This window comes from Suncus etruscus, chromosome 8, assembly GCF_024139225.1.
Source record: "Suncus etruscus isolate mSunEtr1 chromosome 8, mSunEtr1.pri.cur, whole genome shotgun sequence".
NCBI lineage: Eukaryota > Metazoa > Chordata > Mammalia > Eulipotyphla > Soricidae > Suncus > Suncus etruscus.
Window position 1 is genome coordinate 45,846,770 of NC_064855.1, and position 14,722 is coordinate 45,861,491.

Consider the following 14,722-nt stretch of genomic DNA (forward strand, 5'->3'; position numbering starts at 1 on the left):
CTTTCTTTGTTAGTTTTGCCAGTGATCTATCAATCTTTTTTATTTTTTCAAAGAACCAACTTCTGCTTTCGTTGATCTTTTGGATTGTTTTTTGGGTTTTCACTTCGTTGATTTCTGCTCTCAACTTTGTTATTTCCTTCTATCTCCCTATTTTTGGTCCTCTTGCTGAGCACTTTCTAGTTTTATTAGCTGTGTCATTAAGCTACTCAGGTAAGCCCCTTCTTCCTTCCTGATGTGTGCTTGCAAAGCTATAAATTTTCCTCTCAGTACTGCTTTTGCTGTGTCCCATAAGTTCTGATAGTTTGTGTCTTTATTGTCATTTGTTTCCAGGAACCTTTTGATTTCTTCCTTGATTTCATCTCTGACCCACTGGTTATTGAGTATGAGGCTGTTTAACTTCCAGGTGTTAAAGTTTTTCTTCTATGTCCCTTTGGAATTCACAAATAATTTCAGAGCCTGTGGTCAGCAAAGGTAGCCTGCAAGATTTCTATCCTCTTGATATTATGGAGGTATGCTTTATGTGCCAGCATGTAGTCTATCCTGGAGAATGTCCCATGTACATTGGAGAAGAATGTGTATCCAGGTTTCTGGGGATGGAGTGTCCTATATATATCTACTAGGCCTCTTTCTTCCATTTCTCTCCTTAGGTCTAGTATATTCTTGTTGGGTTTCAGTCTGGTTGACCTATCTAGTATTGACAAAGCCAAGTTGAGGTCCCCCACAATTATTGTGTTGTTATTGATATTATTTTTCAGATTTGTCAACAATTGTATTAAATATTTTGCTGGCCCCTCATTCAGTGCATATATGTTTAGGAGAGTGATTTCTTCCTGCTCTACATACCCCTTGATTAATATAAAATGTCCATCTTTGTCCCTTACAACCTTCCTGAGTATAAAGTTTACATAATCTGATATTAGTATGGTCTTCCAGCTTTTTTATGGGTGTTGTTTGCTTGGATAATTTTTCTCCAGCCTTTTATTTTGAGTCTATGTTTGTTCTGACTATTCAGGTGCGTTTCTTGTAGGCAGCAGAAGGTTGGATTGCGTTTTTTGATCCATTTAGCCACTCTGTGTCTCTTGACTGGTGCATTTAGTCCATTGATGTTGAAAGAATTGTCCTGGGATTTAACGCCATCTTTATATCAAAATTTGGTGTGTCTTTTGGGTAGTCTTGTCTTAAATTAGGTCTTTCAGTTTTTCTCTTAAGACTGATTTTGAGTCTGTAAAGTTTCTGAGCTGTTTTTGTCTGTGAAACCATGTATTCTTCCATCAAACCAGAAAGTGAGTTTTGCTGGGTACAGTATTCTAGGTGAAGCATTCATTTCATTCAGTCTTGTCACAATATCCCACCACTGCTTTCTGGCATTGAGTGTTTCTAGTGACAGGTCTGCTGTAAATCTCAAGGATGCTCCCTTGAATGTAATTTCCCTTTTTGATCTTGCTGTTTTCAGAATTCTGTCTTTATCTGTGGGATTTGTCATTGTGACTAGTATGTGTCTTGGGGTGTTTTTTTCTGGGGTCTCTTTTGGTTGGTACTCTTCGAGCATGCAGGATTTGATCACATATATTCTTTAGCTCTGGAAGTTTCTCTTTAATGATGTTCTTGACCGTTGATTCTTCCTGGAAATTTTCTTCCTGAGTCTCTGGGAGTCCAATGATTCTTAAGTTGTTTCTGTTGATCTTATCATAGACTTCTATTTTCATCTGTTCCCATTCTTTGACTAATTTTTTCATTGTCTGTTCATTTGCTTTGTTTTTTTCCAATCTCTCCCTCTGTATAGCATTGTTATTTATCTCATCTTCCACAGCACCAATTCTATTCTCAGCTTCCGTTACCCTGTCCCAGAGCTTAACCATTTTGTCATTCACTTCATTTACTGACTTTTTCAGGCCTGTTAGTTGACATGTTATTTCAGTTTGGAGTTTTGTAATTTCTGTCTTCATATTTTCTTGGTTCTTGTTAGTGTTCTGTTCAACTCGATCTATGGTTTCTTTGAGTTCTTTGAGCATCTTCCATATTGCTTGTATAAAGTCCTTATCTGAGAGGTTGATTAGTTGGTTGGTCATTATCTGGTCATCAGAATTGCCATCTTCACTCTTTATGTCTGATGCTGGCCTGCGTTGTTTCCCCACTGTCACACTTGTATTGTGGGTTTTTCTATGTGTTGTGGTGGTATTCATTGGCTAAATGATGTACACAGCCACACTCCTCTGGCTCCACCCTTTCTGGGTGGGTCAACTTGCCTCCAAGGGAGGGGAGTCCTCCATGGATGAAGCCTCTCACAGGATCAAATCTTAGGCCTGAGCATGAAGCAGAGAAGACAGTTTGGAGAGTAATGCTGGGCTTCAGTGATCTAGCACATTTCTTAGTGTGATTTTTTCCTTCTTGTTGCAATGGTATTCTTTCCTTAGAAAGAGCGCATGGCCGTGTAGCGAAGCAGAGCTAAGTGCTCTGCTGGAGCCTCTTTTTGGCCCACTCCCAAGAGTTTCACGCGACAGGGCAGGAGACAGACACACACAGGCAGCACTCATAATTTTTCACAGTTGGCCCCACTGGTCAGGCATAGTTTCGTAGATTTTTCCAGCCTGACGTCACAAACAGGGGGTCTGGCTTCTGCAAAGTACTGCTTGTAGCCGGTTTTCACATTATGAAGCAGTTCCTTGGCATTTCCGCCCTAGAATGAGCTTCTGGGAGAGCGAGTTTTCTGGAGCCTCTATTCGGCCCACTCTCAAGAGTTTCACGGTACAGGACAGGAGACAGACACACACAGGCAGCACTCACAAATTTTCACAGTCAGGCCCCATTGGGCAGGCGTAGTTTCCTCTAAATTTTTTTGAAGCAATGCTTTACTTATTTATTTTTCTAAGGGTCCTCTCTCATGCAAAATCTTATACTATGATATCATTCATAAAAAGGTATATTATTTAATTTTTCTAATAATTTCTACTACTCAGTATGGTTTATTTTCCACATGATATATTCTTTTTTTTTTTTTTGTCTCCCAATTCACAATACAGACCAGGCAAAGGGCCTGTGTTGAGGTGTATATGGGGTGCATTTACTGTACCTCCTCTTTCTATACAGTCAGTGCAAAAAACACAGCCTGTGGTAAGAATTGGGAGCCCTTTACTTTTCTTTTTTTAAATGTTTAAATATATATTAATTATTATATAATATATATTTTATATATAACATATAATATATATTATATAATATAAGTATATTTTAATATATATTTAATATGTATGTTAACCAGTGCAACATTCCCATGACCAATGACCAATATCCCAAGTGTCCTTCCTCCCCACCCCACACAGGCCTGGACTCTAGACAGGCCTGTGTATATTCTTTTTGTTTTGTTTTGTTTTGGGGTTTCACCTGGCAGTGCTCAGGGGTTACTCCTGGCTCTATGCTCAGAAATCGCTCTTGGCAGGCTAAGGGAACTATATGGGATGCCAGGATTTGAACCACTGTCCTTCTGCATGCAAGGCAAACACTACCTCTATGCTATCTCTCTGGCCCCCACATAATATATTCTTTATAGTTTGTATATGCCACATAAAAATTCTGTAGTACCAAACTTGTGTTAGTTGTTGCATTCTGTACAATTCTATACAAATAGACTTATTAAAATCTATCAAAATAGAATCTATCAAAAGAGAATAAGAGTATATTCATGGTATACTTATATTTATTATCTCAAATGTTAGCTTATATTTAAACATATATATTTACAAAAATGTAGTTTTTGTATAAAGTCAAAAGAGATAAATTAATAAATGACCTTTAATTTCTAGTCTGTATTCTAAACTTTGAAAATGATCTGTAGAAATCACATCAGTTCACTTATTTTCACTGATAAATTCTGGAAAACATTCTGTAACTCTTTTTTTTGGCAGGGAGGGTTTGGGCCACACCCGGTGATGCTCAGGGGTTACTTCTGGCTTTGTGCTCAGAAATCGCTCCTGGCTTAGGGACCATATAGGCAGCCAGGGGATCGAACTGTGGGAGATCTATCCTAGGTTAGCGCATACAAGGCAAACACCCTACTGCTTGCGCCACCACTCTGTCCCCTCATCCTGGAACTCTTGACCACACTGACATTATTAAATTGTTTTCAAGGTTAAAGTTTCATGGAGCACCAGAGAGTAAAGAGGGTAAAACACTTGCTTTGCATTTGGGCAAACCATATTTGATCCTTGACACTCTGTATAGGATCTCCCAAGCCTCACCAGGAATGATCTCTAAGCAACCATGAGTAAGTCTTGAGCACAACTAGATGCCCTCCCAATAAAAAAAAAAAAGGATTTATAGACATTGTTCTTACCTCAATAGGTCCTATGTAGGGATTTGATTTCAACTCATTAATGCAACATGAAGAGCATGATAAAGGGCTTTATATGTAGTTGATACTCAATATGTACTTCAATAAGTAACTTATAAAGTAAATTGTCTCTATGTTATGGTCAGAAATTTCTCTTAGTAGAATCTATGTGGCTGTTGGGAAATCAGCCCTCTCTAGAAATAATGAATTTGTTGACTTCACTCCTACAATAAATACCAGTTTAAAATTAATGTTCCAATAAAGCAGTATTCTATGTACCTCATACAGGGTTAGTCAATGAGTAAAAAAATAAAAACACACAAAGCACAAAAAGATATCACATATAAAATGCCTAAAATGGGGGTTGGGAATTGATGTAGCTCAGAACCAGTAAGGCATTTGCTGTGCATATGGCCATTCCTATCCGGGTTCAATCCCTGGCATCACATATGATCCCTAGAGTACACCAGGAGTGATCCCTGAGTAGAGTCAGGAGTAAACCCTGAACACTGCTAAATGTGACTCCAAAACAAAATAAATAAAATGAAATACCCCTGATCACAAAAAAATGACCCAGGTTATGTGCCACTTCCATTCTAAATACCTCTCTCCAGGACATCTTCCAATACTCAAGTATCTTATCACTTTTTAAGGTCAATTATATTCTTCTTTTCTTCTTTGTTTCTTCTTCCTCTTCTCCTCCTCCTCCTCCTTCTCTTCTTCCTTCTTCCTCTCCTTCCTTCTTCTTCCTTCTTATTTTCTTCTTCCTCCTCTTCTTTTTCCCTTTCCCTTTTCCTTTTCTTTTTTTTTTTTATTTTATTATTATTTTTATATACATTTATTTAGTATTTGTTGATTTCTCTCATTTGGTGTGGTTATTGAAGTTGTTGTCTCCATTTTTATTTATTTTATTTTATTCTTCTTTTTTCTTCTCCATTTATGTGCTATGACATGTTATTCATCTCAAGACCATGGCTTTTATGTGGTGCTTATCTTTATTGTTGGAGTGCTCACTGGATATTTTTTTTTATTTAAACACCTTGATTACATACATGATTGTGTTTGGGTTTCAGTCATAAAAGGAACACCACCCATCACCAGTGCAACATTCCCATCACCCAAGTCCCAAATCTCCCTCCTCCCCACCCAACCCCCGCCTGTACCCTAAACAAGCTCTACATTTCCCTCATACATTCTCAATATTAGGACAGTTCAAAATGTAGTTATTTCTCTAATTAAACTCATCACTCTTTGTGGTGAGCTTCCTGAGGTGAGCTGGAACTTCCAGCTCTTTTCTCTTTTGTGTCTGAAAATTATTATTGCAAGAATGTCTTTCATTTTTCTTAAAACCCATAGATGAGTGAGACCATTCTGCGTTTTTCTCTCTCTCTCTGACTTATTTCACTCAGCATAATAGATTCTATGTACATCCATGTATAGGAAAATTTCATGACTTCATCTCTCCTGACAGCTGCATAATATTCCATTGTGTATATGTACCACAGTTTCTTTAGCCATTCGTCTGTTGAAGGGCATCTTGGTTGTTTCCAGAGTCTTGCTATGGTAAATAGAGCTGCAATGAATATAGGTGTAAGGAAGGGGTTTTTGTATTGTATTTTTGTGTTCCTAGGGTATATTCCTAGGAGTGGTATAGCTGGATCGTATGGGAGCTCGATTTCCAGTTTTTGGAGGAATCTCCATATCGCTTTCCATAAGGGTTGAACTAGACAGCATTCCCACCAGCAGTGGATAAGAGTTCCTTTCTCTCCACATCCCCGCCAACACTGTTTATTCTCATTCTTTGTGATGTGTGCCATTCTCTGGGGTGTGAGGTGGTATCTCATCGTTGTTTTGATTTGCATCTCCCTGATGATTAGTGATGTGGAACATTTTTTCATGTGTCTTTTGGCCATGCGTATTTCTTCTTTGTCAAAGTGTCTGTTCATTTCTTCTCCCCATTTTTTGATGGGGTTAGATGTTTTTTTCTTGTAAAGTTCTGTCAGTGCCTTGTATATTTTGGAGATTAGCCCCTTATCTGATGGGTATTGGGTGAATAGTTTCTCCCACTCAGTGGGTGGCTCTTGTATCCTGGGCACTATTTCCTTTGAGGTGCAGAAGCTTCTCAGCTTAATATATTCCCATCTGTTAATCTCTGCTTTCACTTGCTTGGAGAGTGCAGTTTCCTCCTTGAAGATGCCTGTAATGTCCTGGAGTGTTTTGCCAATGTGCTGTTCTATATATCTTATGGTTTTGGGGCTGATATCGAGGTCTTTAATCCATTTGGATTTTACCTTTGTACATGATGTTAGCTGGGGGTCTAAGTTTAATTTTTTGCAAGTGGCTATCCAATTGTGCCAACACCACTTGTTGAAGAGGCTTTCCCTGCTCCATTTAGGATTTCCTGCTCCTTTATCAAAAATTAGATGGTTGTATCTCTGGGGAACATTTTCTGAGTATTCAAGCCTATTCCACTGATCTGAGGACCTATCCTTATTCCAATACCATGCTGTTTTGATAACTGTTGCTTTGTAGTACAGTTTAAAGTTGGGAAAAGTAATTCCTCCCATATTCTTTTTCCCAATGATTGCTTTAGCTATTCGAGGGTGTTTATTGTTCCAAATGAATTTCAAAAGTGTCTGATCCACTTCTTTGAAGAATGTCATGGGTATCTTTAGAGGGATGGCATTAAATCTGTATAATGCCATGAGGAGTATTGACATTTTGATGATGTTAATCCTGCCAATCCATGAGCAGGGTATGTGTTTCCATTTCCGTGTGTCCTCTCTTATTTCTTGGAGCAGAGTTTTATAGTTTTCTTTGTATAGGTCCTTCACATATTTAGTCAAGTTGATTCCAAGATATTTGAGTTTGTGTGGTACTATTGTGAATGGGGTTGTTTTCTTAATGTCCATTTCATCCTTATTACTATTGGTATATAGAAAGGCCATTGATTTTTGTTTGTTAATTTTGTAGCCTGCCACCTTGCTATATGAGTCTATTGTTTCTAGTAGCTTTTTGATAGAGTCTTTAGGGTTTTCTAAGTAGAGTATCATGTCATCTGCAAACAGTGAGAGCTTGACTTCTTCCTTTCCTATCTGGATTCCCTTGATATCCTTTTCTTGCCTAATCGCTATAGCAAGTACTTCCAGTGCTATGTTGAATAGGAGTGGTGAGAGAGGACAGCCTTGTCTTGTGCCAGAATTTAGAGGGAAGGCTTTCAGTTTTTCTCCATTGAGGATAATATTTGCCACTGGCTTGTGGTAGATGGCCTTCACTATATTGAGAAAGGTTCCCTCCATTCCCATCTTGCTGAGAGTTTTGATCAAGAATGGGTGTTGGACCTTATCAAATGCTTTCTCTGCATCTATTGATATGATCATGTGGTTTTTATTTTTCTTGTTATTGATGTTGTGTATTATGTTGATAGATTTACGGATGTTAAACCATTCTTGCATTCCTGGGATGAAACCTACTTGATCGTAGTGGATGATCTTCTTAACGAGGCATTGAATCCTATTTGCCAGGATTTTGTTGAGGATCTTTGCATCTGCATTCATCAGTGATATTGGTCTGTAATTTTCTTTTTGGTAGCGTCTCTGTCTGGTTTAGGTATCAAGGTGATGTTGGCTTCATAAAAGCTATTTGGAAGTGTTTCTGTTTGTTCAATTTCATGAAAGAGTCTTGCCAAGATTGGCAGTAGTTCCTCTTGGAAAGTTTGATAGAATTCATTAGTGAATCCATCTGGACCTGGGCTTTTGTTTTTCGGCAGACATTTGATTACTGTTTTAATTTCATCAATGGTGATGGGGGTGTTTAGATATGCTACATCCTCTTCCTTCAACCGTGGAAGATTATAAGAGTCCAAGAATTTATCCATTTCTTCCAGGTTCTCATTTTTAGTGGCGTAGAGTTTTTCAAAGTAGTTTCTGATTACCCTTTGAATCTCTGTCATATCAGTAGTGATCTCTCCTTTTTCATTCCTGATACGAGTTATCAAGTTTCTCTCTCTCTCTTTCTTTGTTAGGTTTGCCAGTGGTCTATCAATCTTGTTTATTTTTTCAAAGAACCAACTTCTGCTTTCGTTGATCTTTCGGATTGTTTTTTGAGTTTCCACTTCGTTGATTTCTGCTCTCAGCTTTGTTATTTCCTTCTGTCTTCCTATTCTTGGGTCCTTTTGTTGAGCATTTTCTAGTTCTATTAGCTGTGTCATTAAGCTACTCAGGTAAGCTCCTTCTTCCTTCCTGATGTGTGCTTGCAAAGCTATAAATTTTCCTCTCAGTACTGCTTTTGCTGTGTCCCATAAGTTCTGAGAGTTTGTGTCTTTATTGTCATTTGTTTCCAGGAACCTTTTGATTTCCTCCTTGATTTCATCTCGGACCCACTGGTTATTGAGCATGAGGCTGTTTAACTTCCAGGTGTTAAAGTTTTCTTCTGAGTCCCTTTGGAGTTCACAAATAATTTCAGAGCCTTGTGGTCAGCGAAGGTAGTCTGCAAAATTTCTATCCTCTTGATCTTATGGAGGTATGTTTTATGTGCCAGCATGTAGTCTATCCTGGAGAATGTCCCATGTACATTGGAGAAGAATGTGTATCCAGGTTTCTGGGGATGGAGTGTCCTATATATATCCACTAGGCCTCTTTCTTCCATTTCTCTCCTCAGGTCTAGTATATTCTTGTTGGGTTTCAGTCTGGTTGACCTGTCCAGTGTTGACAAAGCCGTGTTAAGGTCCCCCACAATTATTGTGTTGTTGTTGATATTATTTTTCAGATTTGTCAACAGTTGTATTAAATATTTTGCTGGCCCCTCATTCGGTGCATATATGTTTAGGAGAGTGAATTCTTCCTGCTCTACGTACCCCTTGATTAATATAAAATGTCCGTCTTTGTCCCTTACAACCTTCCTGAGTATAAAGTTTGCATTATCTGATATTAGTATGGCCACTCCAGCTTTTTTATGGGTGTTGTTTGCTTGGATAACTTTTCTCCAGCCTTTTATTTTGAGTCTATGTTTGTTCTGACTATTCAGGTGCGTTTCTTGTAGGCAGCAGAAGGTTGGATTGAGTTTTTTGATCCATTTAGCCACTCTGTGTCTCTTAACTGGTGCATTTAGTCCATTGACGTTGAGAGAAAGAATTGTCCTGGGATTTAACGCCATCTTTATATCAAAATTTGGTGTGTCTTTTGGGTAGTCTTGTCTTAGATTAGGTCTTTCAGTTTTTCTCTTAAGACTGGTTTTGTGTCTGTGAAGTTTCTGAGCTGTTTTTTGTCTGTGAAACCATGTATTCTTCCATCAAACCGGAAAGTGAGTTTTGCTGGGTATAGTATTCTGGGTGAAGCATTCATTTCATTCAGTCTTGTCACAATATCCCACCACTGCTTTCTGGCATTGAGCGTTTCTGGTGACAGGTCTGCTGTAAATCTCAGGGAAGCTTGCTTGAACATGATTTCCCCTTTTGATCTTGCTGTTTTCAGAATTCTGTCTCTATCTGTGGGATTTGTCATTGTGACTAGGATGTGTCTTGGGGTGGTTTTTCTGGGGTCTCTTTTGGTTGGTACTCTTCGGGCATGCAGGATTTGATCACATATATTCTTTAGCTCTGGAAGTTTCTCTTTAATAATGTTCTTGACCATTGATTCTTCCTGGAAATTTTCTTCCTGGGTCTCTGGGACTCCAATGATTCTTAAGTTGTTTCTGTTGATCTTATCATAGACTTCTATTTTCGTCTGTTCCCATTCTTTGACTAATTTTTCCATTGTCTGCTCATTTGCTTTAAGTTTTTTGTCCAATCTCTCCTGCTGTATGGAATTGTTATGTATCTCATCTTCCACAGCACCAAGTCTATTCTCAGCTTCTGATACCCTGTCCCAGAGCTTATCCATTTTGTCATTCACTTCGTTTACTGACTTTTTCAGTCCTGTTAGTTGACATGTTATTTCAGTTTGGAGTTTTGTCATTTCTGCCTTCATATTTTCTTGGTTCTTATTAGTGTTCTGTTCAACTCGATCCATGGTTTCTTGGAGTCTGTTGAGCACCTTCCATATTGCTAGTCTAAAGTCCTTATCTGAGAGGTTGATTAGTTGTTCAGTCATTATCTGGTCCTCAGAATTGTCATCTTCATTCTCTATGTCTGATGCTGGCCTGCGTTGTTTCCCCATTGTCACACTTGTATTGTGGGTTTTTCTACGTGTTGTGGTGGTATTCATTGTCTATATGATGTAGGCAGCACACTCCTCTGGCTCCTCCCTTTCTGGATGGGCTGACTTGCCTCTAAGGGAGGGGAGTCCTCCGTGGATGAGGCCTCACACTGGGTCAAATCTTAGGCCCGAGCATGCAACAGAGAAGACAGTCCAGAGAGAAATGTTTGCTTCTGTGATATAGCGCCGTTCTTAGTGTGATTTTTCCTTCTTGTTGCAATGGAGTTCTTTCCTTAGAAAGAGTGCACGGCCGCGTAGCGAAGCGGAGCGGCCGTGCTCCTCTGAGCCTCTTTTTGCCCCACTCGCAAGAGTTTCACGCAAGAGGACAGTAGACAGACATAGACAGGTCACACTCACAGTCTTTCACAGCTGAGCCCCACTGGGCCGGTGTACTTTCGCGGATTTTCCCCGCCTGGTGTCACACACAGGGAGCCAGCTTTTGCAAAGGTTAGCCGGTTTTTATGCTCTGAAGTCCCTCCCTGAAAATGGCGTCTGGGCAAGCGAGGTTTCTGGAGGCTCTTTTTGCCCCACTCGCAAGAGTTTCACGCAAGAGGACAGTAGACAGACATAGACAGGTCACACTCACAGTCTTTCACAGCTGAGCCCCACTGGGCCGGTGTACTTTCGCGGATTTTCCCCGCCTGGTGTCACACACAGGGAGCCAGCTTTTGCAAAGGTTAGCCGGTTTTTATGCTCTGAAGTCCCTCCCTCTCCCTTTTCCTTTTCTTCTTCTTCTTCTTCTTCTTCTTCTTCTTCTTCTTCTTCTTCTTCTTCTTCTTCTTCTTCTTCTTTCTCCTTCTTTCTCCTTCTCCTTCTCCTTCTCCTTCTTCTTCTTCTTCTTCTTCTTCTTCTTCTTCTTCTTCTTCTTCTTCTACTTCTTCTTCTTCCTCTTCTTCTTCTTCTTCTTCTTCTTCTTCTTCTTCTTCTTCTTCTTCTTCTTCTTCTTCTTCTTCTTCTTCTTCTTCTTCTTCTTCTTTTCTTCTTTCTTCTTTTTTAGAGGAGAGGGAGTGTTTGGACCATACTAAGAGACACTTGGGGGGCCGGGCGGTGGCGCTGGAGGTAAGGTGCCTGCCTTGCCTGCGCTAGCCTAGGACGGACCGCGGTTCGATCCCCGGCGTCCCATATGGTCCCCCAAGAAGCCAGGAGCAACTTCTGAGCGCATAGCCAGGAGTAACCCCTGAGCGTCACAGGGTGTGACCCAAAAACCAAAAAAAAAAAAAAAAAAAGAGAGACACTTGGGGCTACTATTGGATCTGTGCTTGGTGGACCATAATAGTGTGCCTTAATAAAACCAGAGTTAGACACATGCAAGTGTACTGTCTCTTTAGTGCTCTCTTCTTCATTTCCTCAAATACATAATAATAAAATCTGAATTATTTTTTTCATTTCAATTAGAAAAACTTTTATAACTTAGACCCAATTTTTAAGCCCACCGATGATGAATTTAATTGCAAAAAACCATGGATTTAACCAAGATTATTAGAAGATATAAATTTTAGGTTTACAAGGTTGTGAAGGTTTATGCTTTCTTGTTTGCTGAGTGGATTATAATAACACCTCAATGGTTCTATTAGGCAGTAATATGCTGTATTCCATGACTTTTTTTTCTCATCTAACACTACAAACCTGTTCCACAGAGGCTAAAGCACTTGAGTGTTAATAATTCCCTGTTATTTAAAATTCTCTCTTTCTTTGGATCAGGGGAAAATGTCACTGGTTGGGGGTCACTGGCTGTGCTCAGAGCTGGCTCCTGATTCTGTGCTCAGGAATAATTCCTGGCATGGAGGGGAAGCTATAAGGAGTGCTGAGAATCACAACTAGTTCAGCCATGTGCAGTCATAGAGGGTCCTACTTCTAGTTCTACCTCCAGTCCCATGGTCACTAATATATTTTTACTTTACTTTTATTTTTTGTTTTGTTTTGTTTTGTTTTTGTTTGGATTACACTCGACAGTGCTCAGGGGTTACTCCTGGCTCTATTCTCAGAAATCACCCCTGGCAAGCACAGGGGACCATATGGGATGTTGGGACTCGAACCATTGTCCTTCTGCATGAAAGGCAAATGCCTTACTTCCATGTTATATTTCCAGTCCCTACTTTTCTTTCCCTTTTTTTTTTTTTTTGGTTTTTGAGTCACACCTGATGACACTCAGGAATTATTCCTGGCTTTGCACTCAGAAATCACTCTTGGCTTGGGGGACCATATGGAATGCCAGGAATTGAACCAAGGTCTGTCCTGGGTCAGCTGCCTGCAAAGCAAATGCCCTACTGTGCTTCAGCCCCTTTATTTTCTTTATTTAAGCACCATGATTATATACATGATTGTAGTTGGGTTTCAGTCATAAAAAGAACACCCCCCCCTTCGCCAGAGCAATCTTCCCACCACCAATGCCCCTCATCTTTCTTCTTCCCCACCCCCTTCCTGCCTATATTCGAGACAGGCATTCTATTTCTCTCACTCATTAACATGTCATAATAGTTAGTGTAGTTATCTCTCTAACTAAACCCACCACTCTATGTGGTGAGCTTCGCATCGAGAGCCAGTCCTTCCAGCCCTGTTGTCTCTGGGCATTATTACAATAATGTCTTTTGTTTTTCTTAAAAGCCAGAGTTAAATGATGCTATTTTGTGTCTATCTCTCTCCCTCTGACTTATTTCACTTAGCATAATGGATTCCATGTCTATTCACCTATAAGAAAATTTCATGACTTCGTCTCTCCTGATAGTTGCATAATATTTTGTTGTGTATGTGTACCACAGTTTCTTTAGCCATTTATCTGTTCAAGGGTATCTTGGTTGTTTCCAGAGTCTGGCTATTGTAAATAGTGCTGCAATGAATATAAGTGTGAGGAAGACATTTTTGTATTGTGTTTTTGTGTTTCTAAGGTATGTTCCTAGGAGTGGTATAGCTGGATCATATCAGAGCTCAATTTCCAGTCTTTTGAGGAATCTCCATATTGTTTTTCATAAAGGCTGGACTAGATGGCATTCATACCAACAGCAAATGAGAGATCCTTTCTCTCCACATCACTGCCAGCACTTATTGTTCTTGTTCTTTGTGATGTGTGCCGGTCTCTGTGGTGTGAGATGGTACTTCATTGTTGATTTGCTTCTCCCTGATAATCAGTGATGTGGAGCATTTTTTTATGTGCCTTTTGATGGTCACTAATTTTTGAAGTTTTTATTTACAGTTTTTTTTAGCTTGCCTTCTTTTCTGTTTGTTTGTTTTTGTTTTTTGGTCACACCCGACAGCTCTCAGGGGTTACTTTTGGGCTCTGCACTCAGAAATCACTCCTGGCAGGGATTCGAACCTCTGTCTGTCCTGGGTCAGCTGCATGCAAGGCAAACACCCCACCACTGTGCTATCTCTCTAGGCCCTAGCTTGCCTTCTAAGTATTCTTCATACTTACCTATACTACCTCTCTCTCACTCTCCATGTTGTTTTTAAATTTTTGATCTAATCTTTGAATAATTTCAGTTATTGTCCACATGCTGATATCACTCTGTGAATCAGCACTGTATCTTCTGATTTGCTATAATCTCAACTGAACTGTCAACATTCCCTCACCCCAATATGTTCTCCCATCTCTGAATGGAGAAATAGTACAGAACCTAAGATATTAGCCTTACATGTGGTTAATCCCAGTCCAATCCCTGATCCATATAGGTTACCCACACTCAGTATCACCAGGAGTGACCCCAAGCACAAAGCTGGGTGTAATCCTTGAGCACTGCTGGATATGGCCCCCAAACAGAAGAAAACAAAAATGAGGCAAACATAAATTTCTCTCTCACTTTCCACATTAAATCAATCACATACTAATTTTATTACCTAAATATTATCTGGAGTCCTTAATGCTATGGACTAAATGTTTGCATTCCTAGTACTTTGAAGCCCTTTCAATGTGACTGTTTGGTGCTGTGTCATCGAAGGATATAAAAAAATAGTTAATGAGGGTCCAGAGAAATAATACAACTGTTAAGGTATTTGCCTTACATGCCATTGACTAGGTTTGATCCTCAGCATCCCATATGCTCCCCCTAGTGCCCCCATATGCACCATCATAAGTAAGTAATTCCTGAGTACTAAACCAGGAATAACCCTTAAACATAACCAACTGTGGCCCAAAACAAAATAAATAAACAAACAAGCAAAAAAGATTAATGATGTCTCAGGGAGTAAACTCTGATCAAAAGGAACA

General features: G+C 39.5%; 1 non-coding gene across 1 annotated transcript; it reads right to left on the bottom strand.

Moving 5' to 3' along the window:
- Positions 1-2,995: 2,995 nt before the first annotated feature.
- LOC126016531 (small nucleolar RNA SNORA51) lies at positions 2,996-3,128 on the bottom strand. Its single transcript, XR_007498326.1, has one exon. It is a non-coding gene; the product is annotated as a small nucleolar RNA SNORA51 (small nucleolar RNA).
- Positions 3,129-14,722: the final 11,594 nt, after the last annotated feature.